The sequence below is a fragment of the Micromys minutus genome (assembly GCF_963924665.1).
Source record: "Micromys minutus genome assembly, chromosome: 11".
Lineage (NCBI taxonomy): Eukaryota > Metazoa > Chordata > Mammalia > Rodentia > Muridae > Micromys > Micromys minutus.
The window spans coordinates 15,546,873-15,564,987 of NC_137980.1; the positions used below are offsets into that span (position 1 = coordinate 15,546,873).

At 44.6% G+C, this 18,115-nt stretch overlaps 1 protein-coding gene across 1 annotated transcript in view; it reads left to right on the top strand.

Moving 5' to 3' along the window:
• Positions 1-18,115, top strand: part of ARSB (arylsulfatase B) — a gene marked incomplete at its 5' end in the record, with an annotated part of 150,231 nt that overhangs the window by 26,643 nt on the left and 105,473 nt on the right. The gene's annotated exons all lie outside the window — the stretch shown is intronic.

Sequence of the window (18,115 nt, forward strand, 5' to 3'; positions counted from 1 at the left end):
GCATCTTCAGTCCTTTCTCTAACCATTGGGGACCCTGTGCTCAGTTTGATGGTTGGCTGCGAGCATCCGCCTCTGTATTTGTCAGGCTCTGGCAGAGATTCTTAGGCGACAGCTATATCAGGCTCCTGTCAGCAAGCACTTCTTGGCATCTGCCTCAGTGTCTGGGAACCAGACCCCCCAGGGTTCCCAGGGACTAAACCACCAACCAAAGGGCACACACGGAGGGACCCATGGCTCCAGCCGCACATGTAGCAGAGGATGGCCTTGTCTTACAACAGTTGGAGGAGAGGCCCTTGTGAAAGCTTCATGTCCCAGTGTAGGGGAATGCCAGGGTGGTGAGGCGGGAGTGGGTGGGTGGGTGGGTGGGAAAGTACCCTCATAGAAGCAGGGGGAGGGAGGACGAGATAGGAGGTTTCCAGAGGGGAAACGAGGAAAGGTGATAACATTTGAAATGTAAATAAACTAAATATACAATTTTTTAAAAAAGAAAAAAAAGGGAAAACCTGTGACCAGAGAGGCTGGAGACCACTGTCATGGAGGCAGCCACCAGAGACGAGTTTTGTTCTGTTTTTTTTTTTTTTTTTTTTTTTACACCTCTTTTATTGCTTGGAAAATTTATTTACCATTTTTTTTCTAAACTTTACCTTGAATTTATCTCAATCACTAAGTTTTTAAATCACCAAGAACTCTTTCTTAGTTCCTGATAAGTCCCTTTCTATAATTTTTTTCTTTAAAGATGTAAAAGGTTTAATGTTTGTGAATGTACTTGATATATGTATGATACATATATCTGTATACATCTTTAAGGTTTGCTATATTGTATCTATTTTTGAGTCCCCCCTCAGTATACTTGTAGTTTTGTTTAAGTCAGTATTTCAAGTGAGTAAATTCTTCAAATCCTTGTGACCTTGACCTTGTGACCTTGCCTAACCCCAAACCTTTCATTGGCAGCTCCACTTGGTCATAGCTTATCACTCAGTGAGTTTCACTGCAATGTCAGAGTGTAGGGGTGAGGCCACACATGGTCTCATGGTTGTTTTTGTTGTCATATTGTTTTGCTTTGCTTTTGATTAAGTATAGTTATCAAATCTAGCGGTTATAGGCACTTGATGTATAGAAGACAATTTTAGGAGCCTCACATGGCAAAGTTTAACAACCTTCACAACAATCCCTTCCTGAGGACTGTTCTTCCATCTTGCAGATGTGAGAACTAGACACAAAGAAACATTTAGCCCACAGTCACACAGCCACATGTGGGTATGTCTGGCTTTGTGTTTCAGACTACCGGATGGAATTTTCTAACCTCAAGGATGGTGGTCGTTTTGTTTGAGACTGGATCTGGTTACCCTAAAGCCAAGCCGATCTGAATTTTCAGTCCCCCTGCCTCAGCCTCTGTGGTGCTGGCATAGGATGTGTTTATCCCCATCTCTGATGAGTTAGTGTTTGAGTTCTCATCTAACCCCGCCCTCCAGAGCTGTTTCCATAGCGACTACAGTGATGAGCTACTGAGGATCCAGGCAGGGTGAGTTAGTGGTGTCTACACGAGCAGCTTGTGTAGTTGCTTTAGTGCCATCTAAATTCTGTAGTTTTCTAAGTGTCTCCTGTATTGATAAGGCTTGAATATGAGACATTTTTTTCAGCAAAAAATTCCAAACAAACAAACAAAAAGACATCTTAGATCAAATCTTTACAGAGTCCCTTATAATTTTGGAGTCAGCCTCAGTTTAATTCAAAAACACTAAAACAAAAACCACAAACCAAAAAACAACCCCATAAACAAACAAACAAACAAAAACCCTTCTATAGTGTTTTTGATCAGTGTTGGTGTTAAAGTCCTGTGGAGTCTCTACAAACAATGAGCAAAAGGGAAGACAGGACTCTTGATACCAATCTAGCAGTTGTTCCTGAAAATGTCTTCATAATCGCAAAAATTGAAGACTTTAAATTTAAAAACCCAAGCTTTTTGTTGCAGACGTCATGATTACACCATTTTCTGGACAGTGGTCTTCTGAGTATGTGTTAATTTGTCACTCATGAACTAAAAGGGGCTTGGAAGTGAAGATGTTCACTCTGGAAACTGTAAAATATCTTGGAGTGATTCTCACAGAAATGAAGACCTTGGTGTCAAAGAGCATCTGCGAAGAGATAGGATGATTTTTTTCTCCGTGATATGTGAGAATGAAAAATATTTGAAGATCAATGTTTCTTTTGTTTCATGATCTCAGGTTGGTGTGCAGATTTTAGAGCAGCTATTCATTTTATTAACATCTGTAACATTTTGTTCGACTTCACAAAAATAACATTTGAAGCGTCTCATTGAAAGCATGGTGGTTACCTGACGCTAAAGCTGGCTTATGTCCTGACACTCTGACGTCTTAGCAGATGCATTCATCCTAGGTCGTCTTGGCTTTGTTGGGGATGAAATGCAGCTGGATTATGACTATGTGCTTGGACAATGCTCCTGATCTGATTTGGTGGAGGTTTTTGTTAGGATTTTCACATCAATCCACAAGCGAGAGTGGAGCTGGTTTCCTCTATCACCAGCAGGTTCCGTTGTCTTGGTTAAATTCCCATGGTAAGATAATTTCAGTGGTTTCCCTGTCTTGTTCTATGATTTGAGTTGGTAGGCATTCCTTAGAACCTTCTTTGGGGGCATTTTAAAAATTTATTGCCATAGTTTAAATCTTCTACTTACTTGAGTAAGAAAGAACAGTGGTATGCTTGTAATGAAACAAGGAATGTTTGCAAGTAGTTGGATTAATCACATTTATTTAGTTACATATATGTGTATATATGTGTTTGCCAGAAACCAACAAAGCATAGAGTTCATCTTCTCCCAAGTAGCTTTCAGTTGAAGAAAAACGTAAGGGCTGGAGAGATGGCTCAGTGGTAAGAGCCTGCCTGTTCTTCCAGAGGTCTGGGGTTCGATTCTTATCACCTACATGGCAGCTCGCAGCCATCTGTAACTCCAGTTCCAAAGGATCTGATGCTCTCTTTTGGTTTCTGTGAGCACTGTACTCACGTGGTACAGACATGCATGCAATCAAAAATCTATTCACGTAAGATAAAAATAAATCTGTTCTTAAAAAGAAAAGGTACATATTTCTAGGTCCGTCATTAAAGCTGAGGAGACAAGCTTGAATTTAATCATTCCGTTCTTCATGCCCCCACTAATATAAATTAACATTGATTAATGTCATCCTGGAATGGATTTAGTTTCTTTCTTTATTTTCCTGTGCTAGGGTTCAAATCCAGAGTTTCACACAGGATGTAGGTAAGTTACTGCTTGGCTACAGCCCCACGTTATCCATTCTTTCTGCAATAAGGGATGAGTTTTAGTGTAAGCAAACATTGCTTGTTTCATTACACACGGACCATTGTGTTCTTTTTATACAACAGTGACCCTTTTATTCTTCTTTGATAGCATGTGGTCAGAGTTTGGGTCCTGCTTTCCCTGTGGAGCAAGCTTGGGGCTGCTCTGACTCTACAGTGAAGTTGCCATTCACTGAGAGGGCTCTGAGGTACTCAGGCCAGCACCACACAGTGGAGAAGGGTCCCATCCTTGATGTAAGGGACACCTTACGAGCACCAAAGACTGGTAGGCAGCAGATTTATGCTTAGAGGGAGGAAGTAATTGTAGAATGTGAAGGTTTAACACTTATCACCTGAGCATTTACAAAAGTATGCCTAATTGATTATTTCCAACAGAATTCAATGGAATTGCATCAAATGCTTCTATATCTAAAGTCCCCTCTCCGCTTAGATGCAGGGTTTCCTTCAGAATGGGTGAGCTGGTAATGGAATAGAGTTCTGCCTCATGGCTTTAAGTATGCTCTGCAGTTAGCATGGAACTCTGCGCTAGGAACAAGGCATCTGACTGCTAGCTAGCTCTAGGACCGAACGTGAATGTCTCCCAAGGTTAAGAACTGTTAACTGAATAAAGCAGGTCACACTGCTCACCTTGCTGTGGCACAAGCGTCTAACACGTGTCTGTCACAGGGAGAATTCGTAAGCGGGCTGAACCTGAGACTGGGGTGACCTGTTCTGGAGCCAGCTGTTGACCTATGCTATCTCTTGAGATGTTTCATATTAGTGTCCGCACAAAGAGCGTGTCGGGTCACTTGAAATTTTTACTCAGAAGGGGTGTTACCGTACTGATTGCCTTACTGATGGGAAGTGATAACCAGCGTACTTTTAGGGCTCCAGACCAGTCTTGCTTTTAGTGTCTCTGTGATAGCCCACTGACTGTGTCTAAGGAAAGGATGCCCCCCCCCCAACTCTTACGTTTACAGATTATTTTTATATTTATTTATCAGTGTCTTATTATATCACTTAATAGATGCAAGAATATCACATTCTTGATATTTTGAATTTACAGCTTGTGTAACACGAAGTAATGAACAGTCTCACACTTCTGTGGGCAGATAGCACTGTGGCCGTTCTCTGAGTCCATTACTAATGGATGGGCATATCGAATTGAGTGTATTGATTGACCAAACCGCAGGAAGCTTTCTACTTGTTTAGAGTTATTTTTCTCCCTTCCCGTTTTGTTTCATTTTAAAGGTCATGCTTACGATGGCTCAGTCTCTTACAAGGCTCAGAACTTCCCGAGCTCAAGCTCCCTCTGAGGCAAGAGGGGCGTTTGGTTTGCACAAGCTTCAGGGGAGGGTGACTGAGGACAAAGGCAGATTGTATACAGAGAAATGAGCACCTAGAAAGTGCAGGTATAAGGAAGGAGCCGCGCCCTTGTCTGTGCAAATCTGCTGTGGCCTCTGGCTGCAGCCTCAGCAAGTGTTTCCTATCAAACAGGCTAAGCGCTAACATAGACCCGTCAACTCTGCAAAGCATGTGCTGCTTGGACAGGTCATCTTGTCCAAACATAACCGCAGGGCTCTTCTGACGGCAGGGTTCCACTCTGGAGGAACCAAGTAAAATTAGGAACCGGTTCAAGAGGATTCTGGTGAGCCGCAGCTCTGAGGAGCTCTGGGGGATGAGTGAAGTGGCAGCTGCTGCTAAGTGTGCCTTCTTTCTGCCAGCATGGGACCCCAGCCTGTGGGGAGTGGCGCCTCTGTTCAGAGTGTCCTCAATTCTCGTTCTAGAAGGACACTGGTGACACTACCCAGAGGTGTGACTATGAGTCCCATCAGGTGGAGAATGGAAACATTGCATCTGTGTCCCTTGTCAGATCTATCAACATGTCCCTTTACATGGTAGCATTCTTCCCGTCCTCTATAGGAAGAGTCACGTGCTGACCTCTGATTTACACATAGAAAAGTTTCAAGTTCTGCCTTCAGGAACCTAAGACAAGCCATCCAACCAACAACCTGCTAGCAGTATATGACTTCTTAATTAAAAAAATATGTATATATATGTATATATATATATATATACACACACACATATATACATATACATACACACACTATATATGTATATATACACACACATACACACACACACATATATATATATATATATTATATGTATATGTATAATTTGTATGGCTCTTTTGCTTGCATGTATGTATGCCTTGCGCCGGGCATGGGGCCTACAGAGCCAGACTAGAGCATCTGGGCTCCTGGAACTGGAATTATCGACAGTATGGGTGTCATGTGTGTACTGGAACTGAACCAGGGTTCTCTGGGAATGGAGCCAGTGTTCCTAACCACACAGCCATTTCTCACACCCCACGTAGTGTAAGACACTATCCAACCAAGCTCTAAGTAGTATGACACAGACAGTGTTGTGTGTACTCTAGAAACCTTTTTCTTTTAAGCAGAGAAGGGAAAATACAAGTAGGAGTAGCCTGGGGTCAACTCACAAAATGATGGAGACTGGTTCATACCTAGGCGTGAGAGGGAGAGGAAAGAAAAGGTCTGCTCTGGAGGTCTTGTAGAGACAGCAAGGATGATGAGCAACCAGCAGCAGTTGGTGACCTTGCCCTCAGGTCATAAACTTTACATGTGTCCCCTAATCCCGTAGATGCTGCCAGCGGTTCCTTTAATCTGCATAGTTGTGCTCAGCACTTCCTGAGTAAGGTGCACTCCAGTTGAGGTTCGTTTGACAGCCTCTGTGTCAGTGGGCTGTAGTGGGAAGGACATAGGTCAGCCTCGTGCACAGGAACTAAGCAAGGGATGTCCGGATGGAGATCTAGAAAGAGAGCTGGGGAGGGGTTTAGAGGCATTCCAGCCCACCCTGGTGGTTCTAAAAGTGAAACAGACCTAGACAAGCAGACACTTGGCTTTATCTTTGCTCCCAGTCTTAGGCTCTTGTTTCCCTACCTGGTAGAGTCGGTCCATGTAATAGTGATGAAGAGGTCTTAGTGTTGACCCATGGGTTCAAGAGTGCCGCTTCGGCCGCATGGAAATGGATCTGCTCTGAGGACAGACTGTGCCTAACTTGAGCTGAAACAAGGGCCGTGGGACGGCTGTTCAGCCTTTGGCCAAAGTGTCTTTGTAATCTGTATGTAGCCACCTTTAAGAAGAGGGCAAGGATTGGTATAGGAAAAAAATGTGCATTTACCATTGGCCTGAAAACAGATTCATATATATATATATATATTTTTTTTTTTTTTGAAGCCTTCATTCTCACTGCCAATAGGAGGTGAGACCAAATAGCTGAGTGTTCTCTCCCACTTTCCTTCCCTCCCCAACCCGTTGTCAGCTCCCAGTGGAAATGCACACGATCAGTACAGAGGCCAGTGTAGGCAGCCAGAGAAGGAAGAGCCAGGGGCAGTAGCTTATTAGTCAGCAGAAAGTGGATGCGCTGAAGGTGCCATGGGTTTGGAATCTCTAAACAGCGGCATTAATAGTAGGTAAAGGAAACACTTTTAAATCTCAAAGGGGCAGCAAACCGGCATTCGGATGACAAAAGACTTCATATTTACCTTCATCCTTTCTACAATATAAAAACGCACGTTTATTTACTCTATGGTTTTGTGTTTTTTTTTTTTTTTTAAGGGAGAAAACTGAGAGCAACTAAATTTTAGCTATGGAAGCATCCAAACAGCTATGTTCTTCTCCATTTAGCTCTGAGAATGTGGAATTTTCCCTGAAGGCAGTGGCAGGGGCTGTGTGTGTGTGTGTGTGTGTGTGTGTGTGTGATAAAGCATTTGCTCCTAAGATGAGAGCGTTCCAGGGCTAACTCATGGCAAGTGTATCCCAGATCCCTGTCCTCTGTGAGCTTTGCAGAGGCCACTGTGGCTGCCCCCTCTTCTCTGGGATTATCATCCAGCTCTTCCCTGATGTGAGGGCTTGGGAACCAGTGAGGGGGCTTGGGTCTGCCCTGCTGTGCTTGTTTTATTTCTACCCACTCTGCTTTCAGAAGTGTCAGATCCCCCCAGCCCCCCTCTGAGACTAGAACAACAAGGAATGTATCACAAGGATCCCCAGTTGTTTTTCTTGCTGACTTTGGCAGTTGAGTACATTCAGCAACAAAAGTCTGGACACAAAAATGCTGCCTTCCAGGCTTTGTTCCCCTCCTACAGAGCAACCCTAACCTCACAGGGCTCTCGCCTCTCTGTTTTCTTAATGAGAAAATAGTTTAGGGATTATTGGCACTGCAGGTTTATTCTTTTCTGGTGGTTTTCACTCTCAATCAGCCACAGTTCTTTGTGATTGTGTTTGTTGTCTTGTTTCAGTATGGCCACATCTAATCAACAACTCATGAGTGCACCTCACATGCTTGGGGGGAGAAATGGCTCAGCAGGTAATGGCTGCTGTCCCAGAGGACCCAGGTTTGGTTCTCAGCAGCTATGTCATGGCTCATGACCACCCATCCATCAGCTCCAGTCCCAAGAGATCCAGTGTCCTCCTCTGACTGTCTCAGACACCACACATGCACACAACACACATGCCTGCATGCAGGTTAGACACTCATGCATATAAAATAAATCAATCTAAAACCATTTTGGAATTAAAATTAAAACACTTAAAAGTACAATCTCCATGGGAAGAAGAACATTGTCAACCAACCAAATCCTCCACAGCTCCCATGGACTAGAACACCAATCATCAAGCATGAGAGGCCCACGCTTCAGTTGCATACGTAGCAGAGAACAGCAGTGTCTGGCAGCAGTGTGAGAAGAGGCCTTTGGTCCAGGGAGGGCATGTTTTCCCAATGTAGGAGAATTCCAAGGCATTGAGGTGGAGAGGGTGATTGGGAGCTAGTGCACCTTCCTGAAGACGAGTAGAGGAGGAGGGGGAGAGGAAATGGGAGCAGGGTAGGCAAAGGGGAAAATATTTCAAATGTAAAAACAGAGACTATGTAATAAAAAAATTTTAAGTACAATCTCCTTCTTTCCCTCCCTCCCTCCCTCGTCTTTTCCTGCCTTCCCTCCTTCCTTCCTATCCGTGAAGCACTTTCTTCTCATTTCTACCCCATTTGTGTATGATTTTTTTTTAAACAAAGAATTGTTTTCAAAAGTTAACAAACCTTAAAAGTGACATCAGTGCCGTGGAATCTGCCAAGCACCTGTGCTCTCTGTTGTTGGTTCATTTGACCTAGTGACAAAGTCATATGTGAATTTATCAAATCATAAATGAGGTGGGGCTGAGGAGAACGTAGCATGTGTCTGACACCACATGGTGTCACTGGTGCCACTCATGTTAAGAGATCCTCTCTAGGTCCAGAGCTAATGAAGCAGGCTGGGTAGTGGGGTGCTTTGTGTATTTGAGCTAACATCTCTGTGTCCTTGAAGGTCACAGAGTCTCATTCGGCTGTTTTATCTACACTCCGTCCTGTTTTTTGTTGGTAATGAGAATTTGTAGCTAACAGGCATGACTCTGTGATATTAATTAATATAAGGAACCAGTTCTGTAATCTGTCATTAAATGAGATAGAGTCTCTCTGCCTATAGAGGACCTAGTCTGGGGCATGAGAATCACTCCTGTCCTCAGGAATCTTTTCCCATGTCTGAAGCAATGGCTTTTCTTCAAAAAAATAATGAGCATGGTGATTTTTGAAGAACTCAGGAATGTTGTTGGGCTGTCGAGATAGTGTACGTATTTGAAACGTAACTTCACACCTACATGGAACCAATTCCAGGGCAAGAGGCAACTGGGAATGATAAAGCTGGGGAAGAGATTGGCCATCAGCCTAGCTTACAGAAAGAAGACAGGATCTAAGTTAAGCTGTGCTCACGATCACAAAGATAGAAGGAGGCAAATGGAAAAGAGGACAGGACATCTGGGGCATGGGTGTGTGCACACAGGTCACACAAGGTCACAGGAAGAGAAGTAAAGTGTTTCTGGGCGTGATGACCGGGACAGTCTGTGCTCCCAGCAGCACACAGCTCTACAGTGTAGACAAGACACACCGTCCAGGGTTATTCATCTTGTCTGAGAAGAGAAAAGGTAAATTAACTGTTTAGTAGCATTGAACAGTTTTAATGTTAAAACAAAGGTACGTCATGAAAGAGAAAGCAACTTCATAGATCTCAGATTTCCATTTTTCCTTTCTTCCACCTCTCCTCTTTCCTTTCCTCCTCCTCTTCCTCCTGCTCTTCCTCCTTCCTCTCCACCTCCTCCCCACCCCCCTCAAGGTAGTGTCTTCTTATGCAGCTTTGGCAGGCCTTGAGCTTACATAAACCATGCTGGCTTTGAACCCCTGGAGATGCCCCTCTGCCTCCTGAGTGCTGGGGTTAAAGGTACAGTACCAGTTTCCACCCTCCACTTTTGCTCTTTTGGTGTAACAGTTCAAAATTCTTTAAATGTGATCAACTCCAGTCTTTTAAAGTCATCAGAGTGGGGTGGGGGAGCTGGAGAGATGGCTCATTGGTTAAGAGCACTCACTGCTCTTCCAGAGGTCCTGAGTTCAAATCCCAGCAACCACATGGTGGTTCACAAGCATCTGTAATAGGACCCGATACCCCCTTCTGAAGACAGCAACAGTGCACTCATATGCATAAAATAAATAAGCCTTAAAAAAAAAAAGTCAGCAGGGATTAGAATTGCCCAGTGATCCTTCTGGCTCTGAGGCAGGTGAGATTAAGGAGTCATACCTGTCCCTGGGGGATTCTGCTTAAGTGTTAGGCAGCCCTAGAGTATGTGGAGGAGGCAGGCTCTTGGGACTCTCAGTGGTGGCAGATCTTTATAGCAGTTAGTGTGTCCCCCAGTGCATTACCTCTTTTTACATAGCAGCTATAAATCACCCCTGTCACAGGCCAGGAGTCAATTTTGTACTTTTGTCAAGAAAGGAGAGGAAACTGGAGGCGTGGTCACCCGTGATACTGATCTTTGGGGTCTTCAGAGGACTTCTCACTTCTCTCCCACTGGCCATAGCATGACATTTCCTTCAGTTCTCTCTGCTCACCCAGGAATTTGTCCCAGGTCTGGTAACTTTGAAAACTCTCTCTCTCTCTCTCTCTCTCTCTCTCTCTCTCTCTCTCTCTCTCTCTCTCTCTCTCTCTCTTTTTAATCTGCTGCTTTGAAGATGTGAGAAAAAAGGCCAGTGTGCTTAGGCTCAGAAATGGCCTCTGAAGGCAACTCCAGAAACAGTTCTGTGCACTGAGAATATCACTAATGGCAGGTCTTGCTGTCCAGCACCCGCTGTTCAATACAGCTCATTTGTTTGCACAGGTCTCTCTCTAGTGCAATGTTAAGAAGCCCAGCTGCAGCTGGCTCTGTTATTTGAGTCCACAGACAGACAGACAGACAGACAGACAGACACACACACACACACACACACACACACACACACACACACACATCCTCAAAAGAGGATGAGGTGTGATGGTGCCTTTGACGGGAATTCATGCTTTTTGACAAGGAAACATGCTTGTGCCTACTGGCTTTTGTTTGTTTGTTTGTTTTTGAGATTGGGTCTCACTACGCATCTTTGGCTGGCCTGGAACTCCCCATGTAAACCAGGCTGGCTCTGACACCTTGCCTCCCTGTGCCTGCCTAGTGCGGGGACTAAAGTTCCTCATGGCCGATTTCCTACTGTAATTTAAGTGACACAGAATGAGAAGTGACTGAGGCAGAGGAGGAAAAGCTTTCTGCAACTTCTGGAGAGAAATCTGAGATGTTTCAATCTGTTTGCTGTGATCTGATAATATGTCTCCTAATAAATAAATAGCCTTCCTTTTTCCTAAAGATTTTCTCTGCCTAAAAGGTATAGAAAAAAATTTACAATCTAAGAAAAAAAAAAAAAAAAAAAAAAACAAACTAGAAGCTGGACACAATGGGACATGTCCATGGTCTTAGCTGCTTGTTAGGCTGAGGCAGGAGGACCTCTGAGTTCAGAAGTTTGAGGCTAGTGTGGGTAAAGCTTTATCTTCAAAAAAAAAAAAAAAAAAAAAAACGGGAAGAAGGAAGAAAGGAAGGAAAAGGGCAGGGATGCTCTGATCTGGAGAGCACTTCCCCACTACATTGGTGCTGTCAAAGCACTTATGTATGTGGGCATTGAAGAGCATCAGTCTATGTTTGTGCTGTAGTAGTTCACTGTTCATAGACTAAATCACAGTATGTGGAAGAACAATGTAAAGGAGGAGATTTTGGGGGGCAATTTCAGAGTTGCAGTGAATTATGGTAAGGAAGACTCGGGAGTAGTTTATGGTGACAGCATGTGGCTATGCCTCAGTAGTCAGGAACCAAAGACCAAGACATGAAGCAGAAATGGGTACCACCTTCAGAGGCCTGCCTCCATTAGTACACTGCAGCCAGCTAGGTCCCACCTCCTAGAGGCTCCACAGCTCCTCCAAATGCTACTGACCAAGCATTCAGAGTATGAGCGTATTAGGGATATTTCTGATTCAATAACATGTACCTATTATCTATTTCAGTATTTTCTTCTCTGGGGTATATTAAGAATAACTATCTCATTTGTAAATAAAAATAAAAATTGTGGTAAGGTTATTAAAACCCCCAAGGAACCAGTGGCAGAAATGGTTTGGAATTTTAAGTGGCTTCTAGTCTAGCTATTACATTCATAGTTGTCTTAAATCAGGTTTCTATTGGTGTGGCAAAACTCTATGACCAAAACATCTTATAAAAGGAAGTGTTTAGTTGGGTTTATGGTTTCAGAGGATTAGAGTCCATGATGGTGGAACAAAGGTATGGTGGCAGGAAAAGCTGAGGATATCTAGGTCTACAAGCAGAAGGCAAGGAGTATGGAGAGAAGAGAGACAGTCAGAGAAGAATAAGAATATATATATATATATATGTGTGTGTGTGTGTGTGTGTATGTGTGTGTGTATGTATGTATGTATGTGTGTATGTGGGAATAGTGTGAGTTCTTTGAAACCTTGAGCCCCACCTCCAACAAGGCCACACCTCCTAATCCTTCCCAACTAGTTCCACCAACAAGATCCAAGTATTTAAACATAGGAACCTATGGGGACCATTCTCATTCAAACACACAGGAGTCCGATATGTGTGTATAAGAACTAAAATGTCTGTTTTCCCTGTAGAGCATACTATTTTTTTAAAAACTAAAAAGATCAGACTCACTTTTAGATAGATCTATTTTCCTTAAGTTCTACACTGACTTTTTAGCAGTATATATATTTATAAAATACCTCAAAGTAAAAGGAGGTAAATAACTGGTTGATCTTGGTTCATCTCGCCACCCCCAAGAGTTAAAACAAAACAAAACCCAATTTGTCATCCTCCTGTCTTTTCCAGACTAAGCCCCGAAGTCACGTGACTTTCCTGTTCTGTCAGCTCATATGCTTGAGCCTATAATTCTGCTAATTGAGGAGCAATGGCGTTTGCTTTTTCTGAGAAAATGTATTTCCATCTGTCAGTTGATATTATAGCAAGGCTTTGGACATTCATTGATTGTAAGGCTTCAGCGAGATTACTTGTTACACCCAATGCTGAAACTATGTTCCTGTGAGTGGGTGCACAAGCCGTGTGACCATCACCTGGAGATAGTGCAGAGTGCTATAACTGAGAAACCAGCAAGCATGGGTCACGATGACGGGTTATTCCATGGCTGCAGATCCAGGAAGGAGCAGACATAAACAGCCTTTTCCGTTCCGTGCAGACATGCAGCCAATCTGCCAAGGTGTTTCCTTAAGTGCGTAGGATGGAGCTGGGAGAGGATAATTTTCCACATGTCAAATAATCGCCACGTATGAATACAGTATGTGAGGAGTAAGAAACACACTTCGGGAAAGAGCGGTGACTGTACATGCTGGCACTGAGGGCAGTATTTTGCTTTCAGAGTCCCGTGTGGTGTTATCTCCGCAGGGCTCAGTCATTCCCTGAAGCCAATCCCGGCCCTGTCCCCTCCCCCACCTCTGTTTTCCATTCTTGGCTTCGGGTATACATTGTATACATTGCTCTTCATGGAGAACATGGTACTTAACCCAGACTTTGTCCTAACACAAGGAAATTCTATTACATCTTAATCCAAGAAGATGGCCCAAGCCAAATGAATGGTGGAAGAATATAATAAACCTGAAAGATTCCAGGCCCAGTCTGTATAACTCTGTCTGGAAAAATCCTGTTAACAGTAGACTCAACTCCTTGGCATGCTAGGGAAGGAGAGAGGGTGGGGCAGCCGGGTTCTAATAAAGTCATGGACGTGAAGCAGAGACGGGGCGGGAAGGTGAGACAGCAAGGCTTCTGGGCGCAAAGAGCTCAAATTCTCATCCTACTACCTGCTAATCAGTGTCTGTATGGACATTTCTTAACATGAGTTTCTTCAAAATGGAAGCCAGACTGATTAGGACTACTGTAAGAATCCAAGGAAGAATTCACGCAAAGCACCGGAAGAGCCCTGGCAGAAACCGGAAGAGCCCTGGCAGAAACTGGAAGAGCCCTGGCAGAAACCGGAATTTCACAAATGCAGCTGCCATGGCTGTCTGGCCTTCCTGCCTGCTCAGAGGAGATACTGCAGCAGTAGCCTCTGGGTGGAGCCTCCTAGTGCAGAATACTGCCTGTGCGTTCCCAAGGTCCAGGCTGAGGGAATCTAGCTGTTCTATGGGCAGAGACCAGCGCCCCCTGGGGGAAGTGGTTGGTAAGGTCTGTCCACACTTCAGAACCTCATTTTCAAGTCAGTGTGAACAGCTTATTTAGAAACAAACATTACACCACAGTAGGGTGAAGGTTATTCTGTAAGGAGAGACAGGAGAGAAAATTGTAGACTCCATAAGAGTGCTTGTGGTACTCAGAGCCGAACCTCTGTGCTGACGGCCTCAGACTCGGTATCCGTGCACAGCTTGGACGGACAGGGAAAGGCCTGAATACCAGCACTATATTAAAATATTACAGAGATTCTTAAAACTATTCATCACTATTGTTCTGGCTTTAATCCTTCCTCAGCACGTTAAGCCATAGTTGTCCATTTCTCACACGGGAAGGAAAAGGGGGTAGGGAGTATCTTGGGAGATTAGCAACGTCCAACTAAAAGCAAACCCCTCACGTTTCTCTGTAGCCACAGAACAAACTCATCCTGACAGCATTCAGCTTCCCATTGTCTTTTGAGTATCAGGCAACCTGAGACCCCGCAGCCAGACATGGTTATCTCTAACTCTTTCAGGTGGCACAGCAGCACATTGGTCCAAAGCAATTGTATCCAGCAGTTCCAGGCTTTCATTTGTAGCTCTGAGTACCACAGAGGCACCAACACTGCAGGCGCAGCAGGCGTCACTGGGTTCTTTGAGTTCCTCTCTTGCTCCAGCTGCTTCTGTCTGCTCCCACTGGGCATTCAGGACCTTGCCCTGAGCCCACGTGTCCTCTGACACCAAAGGACTTACATACATGGAGGGAGCCAGTATCCTTAGGGCCACCCTTACATTGACAACTAGCTGGTTCTTGCTTCTTTCACTGAAAGTTCTGAAAGCTGGTCAGTGGTCTAAGGGTCATGGCGAGACTGCACATCAGTCATCTCTGATGGTGGCCGACTAGGACAACATCACATCCATGCGCTGTGCTCTTCTTTTTCTCTGTCCCCAGCTGCTCACTCCTACTCTCTGGGATCTCTTCCAAAATAAACTACCTGCCTGCACACTTTCAGCCCGAGCAAAGCTGGTACCCAAAAGCATTTACCCATAACTATATTCACACTGATCTCCTCTGTCTTCACCAACCAAGCTTAAGAAGTCAACAGCTTCATGTTCTAGATGAAGAAATTGAGCCCCAAAGAGGTTCTGTTCCTCTCCAGGTTCATACAACTTGCTGGAGACAGATGTGGGAGAATTCCTCTGGTATTTTGGCTAGTAATCTGTCTTCTAAACATCCTTCCACTTCTTGGTCACGAGCTAGCTGTCAAGCGGGGCTGTCTGTACACAGAGTCAATGATGACAAACTTTGTCCTAAGAAATGCTAACAATACATGCTTCTCACATACATCAGTATTCATGGGAAATGGAATTGATTGAGGTTCTGCAGAATGAGAGGAAAGAAGATGCAGAGATGGTTGACTTGGGGAATGTGAGCTGAAGAGGAACAGGATTTGGTGAGGGTCATGCAATGAAAAGATGGGGTGGTTGAAGGATTGAGCCCCTACCCAAGGTAGCTGAAGATTTATTAAGATGAAGTCCTGAACCATTACTGTCTAATGGAAATACATTGTTGCAGTAAAGATTAAAAAATGGATCTGTGGCCACCTGTTCCTGCGCATTCTCACTTGCTGAGCATCTACACAGAGCTCGGGGCCACCAAGCCGGATCCACTCATCCTGGATGTTTCTCTACCACGTGGTCCACAAGCCATCCTCTCCCACTGTCTCCCAGCCAGCTGCTTGCACCACTGTCCCCTAGGCGGTAGTGACCAAGCCTGGCACACACACACATCTTGTTCCGTGGGCCCCTCTCGTTTGTCCTCGCTCTGTACTCTCCAGCTGCCTTTCAGCCATGGCTTTCACACACTGCCCTCTTTAGTCCATTAACATCAAAGTTCCAGAAACATGTAGCTTAGCAATTAGATTTATATGTTAAATTCTTAATCCACAGTCCATCCACACCCTAAATTCACAGCCAATTAATAAAGATATAAACCACCCACCTAGACAAGATAAAATCGGTCTAGTTCACCTAAATCTGAACCATCCTTCTTCGTAGTCTCCATTTTGATTCCTCCCTCTACCTCTACTCCACTCTCTTTCCTAGACTTTTCCCTACCTACCCTTCCCTAATTCAGTGATAGGCTGGACCCGACTTTCTACATCATGACGTCATTTACAATACAATGCAAATCATTAACATGAGTCTCAGATGCAATCTTACATAGACAAGTTTAAAAAAAAAAGAGCCAGATGAAATTAAGTTCATATATATATATATATATATATATATATATATATATATATATATATATATCAAAAAAAATCACCTACCACTCCAACATGAAGTCAGCATTAGAAGCTACCAAGGAGAATTTTGCCATCCTAAACAAACAAAAATAAAACACGAAAACAAAAACCACCATGCATTTTATACAGACAGCACATTTCAGTTTACATTCACCACATTTCAACTATTCAGTAGCCACTCGCAATAGCCACTATTTTGTTCAATTTAATTCTGCAGGAAGTGAACTGGAAAACTGGTCAGTGGTCATCAGAGAATGTTGCTAGAAACTAGTTGGAAGAAGTTAAAAGTTAATTGGTGTGGATTGTTATTGGCAGGGTGGGAGATGAGCTCACCCAAAGAGGAGCTGAGATGCATTGATGGTGAGAGGAAGGACTGTGAGGGCAGGCAGGAAGGATCTGCCAGGCCAGGGTACTTGCCACCAGACCTGATGATCTGAGTTCAACTCCTGAAACCGCATATACTGCGCATGCGTGCTCACACTCATAACTGTGATGTTTCCGTCTTAAGGATCACGACTGGACCAGCAATGGAGAGTCACGGGGCACCAAGTGTTAAAGTTCTGTAGGCAAGTTAAACCTCAACCATGAAGTCGCTTAGTCAGTGGGAGGATCCGGCGCCTTGCTTCAACCGTGGAGGGCCCGGCTGATGAGATGTGGTGAGGTAGGGAAAGGTGAATGAAGATGTGCAGGGATGAGCTTTGGAACATGGGGACACTGAGGATCCTGGGGGTAAGGACTTGTGCAGTGTGGTGCAGCACGGAGGAAAGATGCGGGAGCAGGAGGGCAGGGCTAGTGCTTGTGGTCTCACCACTGATGTGCAGGGAAGAAGGGCTGAGGGCTGAGGGTCCCGTGTCTTCTGATGTTCTCACAGCCCCATCCAGGCCCTGCCCATGGCTCTGAGGCCCGAATTCCCTCGACTCACGATTCTACCCGTCACTTCCATCTTGCCCAGTTTCTTAACCCAGAATAAGTGACTGCTACCCATGATCACTCTTCATCTGGGAAAGATGGCGTCTATGCCCTCTTCTCTCCTCCTGCCCCGCGAGAGTTGAGAGGTGACAGAGCGGACCGTCCTGCTTGGACATCTTAGGACTGGGCTTACCAAACAGAACATAGGCACTCCGTAGCCACTGAACCAGCCAGCTCACTGAATTAAGATGCGGGCAGACTTTGTGGTCACCTTGTTAGAAAAATCTTTGATTTCTGGGCTCCAACAGATACACAGAACTCTTTTAGGGTAGGGCAGCTCTCCATGCCTTCCACTAAGTAGCAGATATGTATTACATCTATGCGACACCCCTGCAGTGGACACAATGCAGTTTGACTCCTGCAGAGCATTGGGGCTACATGTACTTTCTGAAGTACATCCTACCTGTTAGCGTGGCCGTCTCGCCATATTGGGGACCCATCAACACACTGCAAATCACTGACACAGGGATTGGGCAGGCATCCAGTGGTATCAGGACCGTGAGGTGCCACAGCTTGTTCTGTCACAAACCCCCTTCCAGTCAGGAATGTCACAAGGTTATTGGCACATAGTGGGTGTTGATGACATCACATTGACATGCTATATAAAATTGCAGTAGGCACTCCTGTGAGGGTATTTTGAGCTCTACCCTCCCTGCCTCACCCCCATCTCTTTTCCCCAGACAAGAGGGCAGGGTTTGTTGCTTCTGTCTCAGATGGGTCCTACACTGATGGAAGGAGATCTTGTGTATGTAGAGAATCTTGACGTTTGCTTGAGTCGGCTTTCTCCCTGCTACCTCTATTGAGCCAAACCATCTCCTAGTGGTGCTATCACCGAGAAGAGAAAGAGTGATTATTATAACCATCATCAGGGGACTGAAGCGCAAAA